The sequence below is a fragment of the Equus przewalskii genome, chromosome 7 (assembly GCF_037783145.1).
Source record: "Equus przewalskii isolate Varuska chromosome 7, EquPr2, whole genome shotgun sequence".
Lineage (NCBI taxonomy): Eukaryota > Metazoa > Chordata > Mammalia > Perissodactyla > Equidae > Equus > Equus przewalskii.
This window is the reverse complement of record NC_091837.1, coordinates 84,040,526-84,052,437: the sequence shown is the minus strand read 5'-3', so window position 1 is coordinate 84,052,437 and position 11,912 is coordinate 84,040,526.

Here is an 11,912-nt window from a genome sequence, read left to right as displayed (position 1 = left end):
TGTGTGACATTAACCGCTGCACCACTGGACTGGCCTCCACAGATCTGTTTTTATGCTTGCCAGTGTTTGGATCCTCCAGTGTGCTCAGGATAATTTCCAGTTGTCTCAGCTTGGTATAAAATGCTATTGATAATCTGACTTTAACATGTTGTCAACCTACTAATGTCAGTTCCTTCATTACTTGAAGCATGATTTGCTCTTTTAACCACTTGATATCTACCAAAATATACTGGAACATTTAAGGGCCAAATGTTAAAAAGAAACTACAGAACAGGATTCTGGAGAAAGCTCCTGGAACTCTAGGTTATAATATTTTTGAATTCCTGGAATTTGACAATAAGAAAAGTGATATAAATGGAAAAGGAACTAAGAAGGCTGGGAAAGATGCATGGGAAGAATTTTAATGAGGGACCAAAATTAATGCATAAGAGTATAGCACGTATTTTGGAGATTTTTGTAATCCAAAGGGCAATAAATCTATCTTGAAAAAATCACGTATATTCTTTCTTTTCAGGTTTTCTAGAAACAGTAAGGCATTGAGTTAAAATTTGCAGGAATTTCCTTAAGGAAACATTCTTCCTCCATATACTTCTGTCTTTACTCTAGAGCTATGGGTACAAAACTGTGTGCTGTGCAGCACTTTTTAATGTTTGCCCATGCTATCGCAAGAATCCAACAGTACATATAACAAGTAGTTTCTCTCTTCTACCGTGTGACCAGAGGTCAATCCCTCATTCATCTGAATGTCTGAGGTGTAAAATATCTTTTTTGCGCATCCATGTGTTTCATTTCTCCCCTTGAATCTATCTGTTATCTGAAAAATGTGCAGAAACTCTAACTCTCTCAGAAAGACAGTCTAACCAGAATGCAAGCAGAACTATTTGTAGTCCGGGTCAAATGACTGCTGTTATCATTACATGCAATTTACAAGTGATTATGTAAATCATTTCAACTTTTTCTAAACATTATTATTATTTTCTGTTCTAGTTAAATTGCTGCCCAGGAACAGAAGCTATTTATACATAATTTGCTATCTTTGACAATTTCCAAATAATTTAATATTTTAAAATATAGTTTTGCTTTGTTTTAAACAGAGACATACTTAATTTCTTATACAAACTAGTTTTTTAGAAATCTCACTGTACCTTTTTTCTATCCAGTCATTGCTCCTAGTAACTCTATGAGTTATGAATTTGAATATTATAACAAGGACTTGTCTCAGGTTCTCAAAATCACTAGAGATTGAGCATCTTTATTTGTGGTTGTTTTACCAGTGTGCTTATTTTTATTAAAGGGAAAAATATAATCAATTTTAAGTATGTTTCAAATGTCCAAATAAATTATCTTTATTATTTCTCCATAAACATATTCAATAACATATATATTGAGAAAAGTAAAGAATGTTGGTGGCATAAAGATATTTATGGAGAAGTAGTATTGGAACAAAAGAAATGAATGAGGTATAATAGTTGACCTCTAGCATGTCTCAAGGTAAAATTGCAATAAGATATTTTTTAAAATCTCCTTAAGAAAAGAATTAATAACACAGTGAAGCACAAGTTCAAGATCGCAGAAGCTATACCCACAGTGTTGACATGAATATTTGAGGAAAATATAAAACAGATAAGAAGATAACAGATTAAGTCCAAGAAACTCTGTCATTAAAACAAAAGACAATAGAAAACTTACTTTCACAAAGCCATATTTCCTGCTAGGTTCACTTTTGCTGTGAACTAAAAATTATCAACATAATTCTTTTCTTTATTTTTCCTTTTTCTCAATTCCCATCTATCTTTGTTTTAAATTTTATTATTATGAAAAACATCATGACTTTTGCTTGTTAACAAAGTAGAGTTTCAGAGACAAGATTTACTCCTCTTCCAAAGCCAATAAAAAACTCAACAAAATATATGAAACAAAGGTTTTCACAGCAGTGGACAAAAGTTAATGCAGTAGGCTAATGCCTTACATGAGAGAAATAAGCTAAATGTGTCTGTGATTTCACAGACTAAAGCCTTCAGAAAGTTTCCAGGATGTGACATCAGAAAGGGGATGGGGAGCAGACTGCTGGGCTCCTTGATTTGAGTAGATGGGGCTGAGAGTTCACAGGGAGCAGGCTGAGCATTGAAGGAGACAAACGTAACTAGAGTTTTCAGATCAAATTACCTGCAGAACAAAAATGCACAGAGAGAGAGAGCTCCAGAGATATACAAATGGTTCACCTCAAGTGTTCAACTGAATACTGAACCACACTACATGTGTATTAACTACCCAAAACGGAGGGAAGAATAACCCAAAAAGATTAGCGGGAACATTGTCTGAAATTCACTCACATGAGGTCGAAAATAATACCCACAGCTACCCTGGAAAACGTCAAGCCTTATGGAACATTCTGTAAAGTATACATAAGGGCCTTAGCTTGTGTAGTGTGGGACAATTAGCTCTAGAATGAGCCTGGCTTTAAACCTGCCTAAATCTTAAAAGAAAGATCTTAAAAGATAAGCTATTTTGACGTAACTTAACTGCATTCCAGAATGAAGCTAATGATATTTATAGAAAAACAAAATATCTAATACCCACCAAGATAAAACTTATGATATCTGACATCCAATTAAATATTACAAAACAACCATGCAATAGGAAAAAATGACTCACATTGAGGAGGATAATAAATCAATTGAAACTATTCCAGAATTGACTCAGATTTTAGAATTAGCAGAAAAAGACATTAAATATTTACTAAAAATTTATTGCAAAGTTAAAAAAGATATTCATTATAGAAAAAATGGTCTTCCAAGAGATAGCAGTAGAGCAATTGAAAGTTCAAAAGAAGAAAAAAAAATTGAATGCATACCCTGCACCAGAGGCACAATCTAAATTCTAATCACTTATACACAGAACTATGAAATTTAATTCCATAATATTCTAAATGAAAACACAGGAGAAAATGATTATGACTTTGAGTTATGCAAAAATTTTTTAGGTATGACACTAAAAACAATCATAATGACCACCATCCAGTTAAAATTTACTAGGATATTAAGAAGCAAGATAACAGAAACCATAATTGGAATATAAATAAATCAAAATCAATCTAGACCAGGTGATGTCAGCAACATGGCAGAGTGAGCTGCTCCCTTTATCTTTCCCCCTTTGAACTACAACTAAATGGGCATTCATTGATCAATGGAGGTTCTCCACACAGCACAACAGGATGCCTGAGAGACCCACATAGCTATACATCTGAAGGTGGATGGACTACACATGGGAAGGTGGCAGAGATAGATGAGTCCTCTCTCACCCCCACAGCCCTGTGCATGTATGTGACTACTTTCCCAGCTGGAGTCCCCATAGCACTACTGCATCCTGGAGGGTGGGAGCTTGCCTTGGTGTGACTGCAGGAACAAGTGGTGGAAGACCTGACTCCCCATGTGATTGCTTTCCTGTCAGGTGAGAGAGCCACAGGGCCACTGCAGTCCAGGGAGTGGCCCCAGGCTTGACACAGTGGAGAAGCCTGGCCCACCAAGCACAATGGCTGGTGTGACCTAGGAGGAGACAGCAGTGGATATGTGCCCACAGGTGAACAAGTTCCTAGCTGACCTGAATGTCCATAGTATGGCTGTGGCCCTTAAGGGGGTAGCACGTCTCAGCAGGACTGCAAGAACAAGCAGTGGCAGCCCTAAGCCCCCACATAATCACTTTCCCATTTGGAGGGACAGCCCATAGGGATGCTGTGGTCCCAAACAGTGGCCCAAGCTTGGACAAGCACAGTTGACAGAGATTGCAGCAGGCTTAGAATGTGCAGCTCCTGCTCTCCCCCCAGTGGTGGCAGGTGGAATTTTCAACCAGATACTATCACTATGCAAAGGCACAAGTCCATCTCATCAAACAGAATGAAGAAATATATTAATATTCCAGATCAGAAGAAAAAGACAAACACCCAGAAATCAATCCTGACGGCACAGAAATTTACAATCTAAATGACAGAGAATTCAAAAAGTGTATAATACAAGAATTCAAAGAATTACAAGAAAACTCAGAAAGACAGTTCAATGAAATCAGGAATAAAATTATTGAACAGAGGAAATTCTTCACAAAAGAGATGAAACTGTAAAGAAAAATCAGTCAGAAATGTTGGAGAGGAAAAACACAATGAATGAGATAAAGAAAAATCAGGAGTCCTGAAATAACAGAGCTGATATCATGGAGGACAAAATTAGCAATTTAGAGGACAAAAATATAGAAATGCTTAAGATGGAGGAGGAGAAAGAACTAAGACTAAAAAAAAAAATGAAGAAATTATCTGAGAAATATCTGACTCAACTAGGAAATGCAACATGAGGATTATAGGTATCCAAAAGGGAGAAATGAGGGAGAAAGGAGCAGAAAACTTGCTTAGATAAATAATAGCTGAGAACTTCCCAAACATAGAGAAGGAGATACAATTACAAGGAAATAGTGGCACTAAAGGAAAAACTAGATCAGATGGACTTAATAGATATATGTATATATAGAGAGAGAGAGTACTCCATCCAAAATCAGCAGAATATACATTCCTCTCAAGTGCACATGGAACATTCTCAAAGACAAATCATGAGTTGAGAAATAAGGCAAGTCTCAATAAATTTCATAAGATTAAAATCATATCAAGCATTTTTTCTGACCATAATGCCATGAAACTAGAAACCAACTACAAGAAAAAAGCTGGGAAAGTGACATACATGTGGAGACTAAACAACCTGTTACTGAACAACCAATGGATCATTGAAGAAATGAAATAAGAAATCAAGAAATATCTGGAGACAAATGAAAACAAAAATGCACCATACCAGTTCATATAGGATGCAACCAAAGGGGTCTTAAGTGGGAAATTCATTTCAATACAAGTCAACCTTAACAAACAAGAAAAATCTCAAATAACCAATCTTAAGCTACTCCTAATGGAATTAGAAAAAGAAAAACAAACAAAGCCAAAGCTTAGCAGAAGGAGAGAAACAATAAAAATTAGAGCAGAAATAAATGAAATTGAAACAAAGAACAGAAGAAAGGATTAATGAAACTAAGAGTTGGCTCTTTGAGAAGATGAACAAAATTGACAAGCCTTTAGCCATTTTCACAAGGAAAACAGAGGGAAGGCTCAAATAAATAAAATTAGAAATGAAAGAGGAGAAATTACAATGGATACCACAGAAATGCAAAGCATTATGAGAATACTATGAAAAGCTATATGCCATTGACCTGGACAACCTAGAAGAAATGGATAAATTCTTAGACTTGTACAACCTCCTGAAACTGAATCAAAAAGAAATAGAGAATCTGAATATACAAGTCACAAGTAAAGAGATTGAAACAGTAATCAAAAACCTCCCCGAAAATAAAAGTCCAGGACCAGATGGCTTGTTTGTAGAATTCTACTAAACATTCAAAGGAAATTTAACACCTATTGTTTTTAAACTATTCCAAAAAATTGAAGGAGGCAGAATACTTCCTAATGCATTTTACAAGGCTAACATCACCCTGATCCCAAAGACAGACAGGGACAAAACAAAGAAGGAAAATTACAGGCCAATGTCACTGATGAACACAATGCAAAAATTCTGAACAAAATATTGGCAAATTGAACACAGCAATAAAAAAATTAAAAAAGGATCATACACCATGATCAAGTGGGATTTATACCAGGGCCACATGAATGGTTCAACATCCACTAATCAATGTGATACACTACATTAACAAAATGAGGAATAAAAAGCACATTATCATCTCAATAGACACAGAGAAAGCACTTGACAAGATTCAACCTCCATTTATAATTTAAAAAAACCTCAACAAAATGAGTATAGAAGGAAACTATCTTAACATACTAAAGGTCATTTGTGACAAACCCACAGCAAACATCATCAATGGGGAAAAACTGAAAGCCATCCCTCTGAGAATAGGAACAAGACAAGAGTGCCTACTTCACCACTCTTGGCCAGGTTTGGCCCAGAGCAATTAGACATGAAAAAGAAATAAAAGGTATTCACATTGGCAAAGAAGTAGTGAAAGTCTCACTACTTGCAGATGATATGATTTTATAAAAAGAAAACCTGAAAGAGTCCATTGCAAAACTATTACAAATAATCAACAACTATAGCAAAGGTGCAGGGTACAAAATCAACTTACAAAAATCAATTGTATTTCTATACTCTAATAATGAACTAACAGAAATAGAACTCAAGAATACAATCACACTTACAATCACAACAAAAATAATAAAATATCTAGGAACAAATTTAATCAAGGAGGTGAAAGATTTATACAATGAAAACTGTAAGACATTAGTGAAAGAAATCGATGATGACAGAAAGATATGGAAAGATATTCCATGCACATGGATTGGAAGAACAAACATAGTTAAAATATTCATACTGCGTAAAGTAATCTACAGATTCAATGTAATGTCAAAAAGAATCCCAATGACATTCTTCACAGATAGAGAGCAAAGAATCCCGAAATTCGTATGGGGCAACAAAAGACCCCAAATAGCTAAAACAATCCTGAGAAAAATGAACAAAACTGGATGCATCACAATCCCTGATTTCAAAATATACTACAATGCTATAGTTATCAAAACAGCATGATACTGGTACAAACACAGGCACACAGATCAATGGAACAGAATTGAAACCCCAGAAAATAAAACCACACAGCTATGGACACCTGATCTTCAACAAAGGAGCTAAGAACATACAATGGAAAAGGAAATTCTCTTCAATAAATGGTGTTAGGAAAGCTGGAAAGCCACATGCAAATAATAAAAGTAGACCATTATCACCATTCGCAAAAATTAACTCAAAATGGATTAAGAACTTGAAGGTAAGATGTGAAACCATAAAACTCCTAGGAGAAAATATAGGCCATACGCTCATCGACATTAGTCTTAGAAGTATCTTTTCTAATACCATTTCTATTCGGGCAAGGGAAACAAAAGAAAAAATAAACAGATGGAACTTCATCAGACTAAAGAGCTTCTGTAAGGCAAGGGAACCGGGAACAAAATGAAAAGACAAGCCACCAACTGGGAGAAAATGTTCACAAATCATATATCTGACAAGGTGTTAGTTCTTCAAAATATATAAAGAACTCACACAAGTTAACAACAAAAAACCAAACAACCTGATCAAAAAATTGGCAGAGGATATGAACAGACATTTTTCCAAAGAAGATATACAGATGACCAATAGGCACATGAAAAGATGTTCAACATCACTATTCATCAGGGAAATGTGAATCAAAGGTACACTAAGATAACATAACACATTGCACTAGTTTGAATAGCCATAATCACTGAATAGAAAAATAACAAATCTTGGAGAGGTTGTGGAGAAAAGAGAACCCTCTTGCACTGCTGGTGGGAAGGCAAACTGGTGTAGCCACTATGGAAAACAGTACGGAGATTTCTCAAAAGATTACAAATGGAAATACAATACAACCCAGCTATCCCACTACTGGGTATTTATCCAAAGAACTTGAAATCAACAATTTAAAGAGACTTATGTTCATTGCACTCCTATGTTCATTGCAGCATTATTCACAAGAACCAAGATGTTGAAGCAACCCAAGTGTCCATTGACTGATGAACGGATAAAGTAGATGTGGTATATTTATACAACGGAATACTACACAGCCATAAAAATGACAAAATCATCCCATTTGCAACAACATGGATGGAACTTGAGGGTATTGTGTTAAGCCAAATAAGCCAGACACAAGAGACAAACACCGTGTGATTTCACTCATATCTAGAAGATATACAAATGCATGGACAAAGAGAACAGTTCAGTGGTTACCAGAGGGGAAGGGAGTTGGGGATGGGCATAAGGGGCACATATATATGGTTACTGACCAATAATAATGTACAACTGAAATTTCACAATGTTATAAACTATTATGACCTCACTAAATTAAAAAAAGATCAATTTAGAACAATCACAGATGTTGGAATTAGTAGTCAAGAAAATTTTAAAAATTATTATCACTTTGTTCCAGATGTCCAAGTATGTAAAGACACAGTAAATATAAAAGTGATACAAAACAAATATCTAGAGATGAAAAATAAAATGTTTGAATGAAAATTTCACCAGATATGATGGATAGAAAGTTTAACATTTTAATGAAGAAATCAAAATAAACATTAGAAATTATTTTAAACTGAAGGAGAATAGAAATATATACCAAATTTTGACATTAGAAAAGAAGAAATATCTTAATTATTTGACCCCATTTTCCCCTTAACAAACTAGAAAAAGAAGAGGAAATTAGACCCAAAATAAAGAAGAGAAAGAAAACAATAAAGCCCAGATCCAAAATCAAGGAATAGAAAATAGAAAAATGCTAGAGAAAAATTGATGAAATCAGAGGTTGGTTCTTTGCTATCAATAAAACTGATTAACTTCTAGCCAGACAAATTAGGAAAAAAGTAAAGATTTTACAAACTACCACTATTAAGAATGAGAGAGATTAAAATCAGTACGGATTCTACAGATATTAAAACGAAAATAAAAAATATTATAAACAACTTTATGCTTATAAATGTAATAACTTAGATGAAATTGAAAAATTTCTTGAAAAACAAAACTACAAGTACTCACTCAACAGCAGATAACCTGAATAGTCCTCTATCTATTGGCAGGGTTTGCATATCTAATTTTTTTCTGTATTTTTGCCCTGTGCCTGACTTTTCAAACCATTAATTTTGACACATATTTAATTTTTCTAACGATATTTTTAGTACAATATCGTCTTTTAAGTTCAAAAAAAGTTATTTGATTTCTTTTGAAATCAATGGGATCTTCTTTTCTTGTTTCTTTTATGTTCCAGTGTTGATATGGTTCCTCTAGTGGTTATTACACTGGCTGTGTTGTCTTCTTATTTATCACACACCCCTTGTCTCTGACCTGGCACCCAAAAGATGAAAGGATAGCTTTCTCTGTTCAGTCACTTGGTCTCATGGCTTGGATAGTGTTTCTGGTTGTAGGATAATTTTTAATATCAAGTATCCTGTAGTGATAAAAAGCGAAGAGGCTAATTTTCCAGTGGTATGTATTTTAAGGCAGGCTGTCATGTTCTATTGTGGCCCTTGTGCCATAAACTCTTTCTTCAGTTCAGTGTCTCAAGGATAGAGATGATTCTATATTTTTGTTTGATTCACTACAGAAATTTTGGAGCTCACATACACATGGCACATCTACAGTTTGGGGTAGCTCTCAAACTGCCTCCTTTCATCAAAAGAATCCTCAAGTCCTGGGCTCCATAATCCCGTGCCCTTGAGTCTGTGCTCCGCTGCTGCTGTGTAGGTGACTGCTCCCTCATGGAGGATGGATTCCAGCCTTCTTCATCTGCGATTTCCTCAACAGAGAGACAAGCTACAGACGCTGCAAATAGAGCTGTTGCCTACACGTTCCCGCAGCCATCTGGCCCAGGAGTGCATACAGTTTGGAGTCTGCAGTGGTGGGAAGGCAGCTGCATTTAGATAAATTACCTCTAATCAATAGTTGTGTCTTTTTGACAAAAGAAATGCGAAACCTGCTTCCTCTCTCATACCTAACAAGATCTAGCATCTTACCACTTACTTGTGAAATCACCATCACTGTTGTTTTTACAGGAATTTTTCTAGATATCCTAGAAATCTGCTATATTAGGTTTTTACTTTATTTCACCCATAAATCAGTTTGTTGTCTTTTCTGAAGCTGATTCAACTTCTTTTCTTTGATTATTTTTGGTTATATCATAGGATAAGTAAATGTATGTGTACCTGTATATGTGTTTCCTATAGATTGCACAGGACTTAAATTTCAAAAGAATTTTTATAATGTATTTTTGTCAATCCTTTATACTTGACTGCTAGCTTGAAAAGTAGTCCTTAGTTAAATTTTTAGGACATTAGAAGCATTATTATCTGTATTTTAACATGTACTTTTATACTTGATAATTCTTATATCCAATCTGATTTATGGTGAGAAGGTAACTTTTTCTACTTATCTATCTATCATCTATCTACCTATATATAATCTATCTATATCTTTGGAATTTAACCATACTTTGATTAATTTCATATTTTTCTATTTTCAGGGAAAATTTTTCTTGCTGGGTTCTTTTTCCACTCATATTTATCTAAAGTCAGTAGTCACACACATTTTTTGGCTTCAGGAAGTCATTCTCTCTTTTGGCTTTGGAAATTTCTTTATATGCTTTTTTCTGTTTTCTTTGTCTTTCCTGGAATTATTAAATGAATGATAGAATACTGATTGATCTTCCACATTTTCATTTATACAACATTTTAAAATGTGTTATATTTTTGTTCTCTGTTTCGAAAATATCCTCAAATTTCTCTTCCAGGATTTCATCTTTTTAAAATTTTTATTTTAGCAATGATATTATGATTATCATGAACTTTGTCTTATTTTCTGATTTTTCCTTTTCATGTCAACTGTTTTTCTTTTTCTAAACTAACATGTTCTTGAATGTCTCAGAAACTATACATTACTAAACTTTAAGTCTCACAAAGCAGGGTGGAAATACCATTCTTCAATCATAGATTAGAGAAAAACTCATCAGGGTCAAACTGACTTGGCCATCTTGTCAAAGGCAGAAAAGCTGCCATATGTTTAGACAATAGAATCAGGTTTTGGCTAGAAAAAGGGAAAAATCTCATGTTCCTGATCAAAGATATAAAAGCAAGCAGTACATAGGAGCTTGGGCCACATATAGTCACCCTTGACCTACTGTTCGACCTGAATGTGTAACAATACCCTGAATGTTAAACTCAACTATTCTCATTGGTCAGGTTGACTAATGACCCTCCCTCTTATCTCCTCTTGCAGGTCTGTAATGAAAACATTACATAGATAAGTGAATGTTAACAAATAATTAAATAATGCAGTTACATTCATTATTTTCTACAATTTGAAATGCTATATTTTGCATCTTAGAAAATAGTATGCTTTGATTGTACTACTGATGTAGGAAGCCACAAGAGAACGCCAATACAGCTATTGATTGTTTCTGCATTGTTAACATTGTTTGTGACACATTTTTGTGCAGAGATATGTATCAGGAAGTTTTTGTATGTTGCAAAAGATTAAGACTTTGCTATTATGAATGAAACATTCCTGAGAGAAAGGACTATGAGAAAATACATTATAGCAGTCTGATAGTTTATATGTGTAACTGCTCAGAATATTTCATGAACATATTTCAAATCTCTGTAGATGTATCATGATAGACAGGTGAATTTCAATTTTGAAGAATGGTCACAAAGGAAAATCTCTATCAAGAAGTGCAGTTCAATCTGTTAAAATAGGGCCAGGGAAATATCTGATTTCTATAGCTAATGCTTGGTGGATTGAAAGTGAAGACAATTTTCAGTCACTATATGATGCTAACATCAGTCGACAGAAGGCATATTTGCAACTGGAGCAGCAACCTGGAAGTCAAATTGGCTTGTGGGAAACAGCACACATGTACTTAGAAGCAAGCATATACCTATGAATGTCTTCATTATTTATTTAATTTTTTTTTTCTCTTCTCCCCAAAGCCCCAGTACATAGCTGTATATCCTGGTTGTAGGTCATTCTGGTTCTTCTATGTGGGATGCTGCCACAGCTTGGCTTGATGAGTGGTGTGCTAGGTCCACACCCAGGATCCAAACTGGTGAACCCCAGGCCACCAAAGCAGAGCATGTGAACTGAACCACCCAGCCATGGGGCCAACCCCTGAATGTCTACATTATTAAAGGAGAAAATTATGCATTGCATAACTGCATAACTGGCTGTTTAAAATTTTCTGATAGCTTGTGTGGTAAGACATGCAGTGATACTTCCTTTAGTATCAAATAGTATTACAAGAATGATAATGAAAGAGCTCTATCT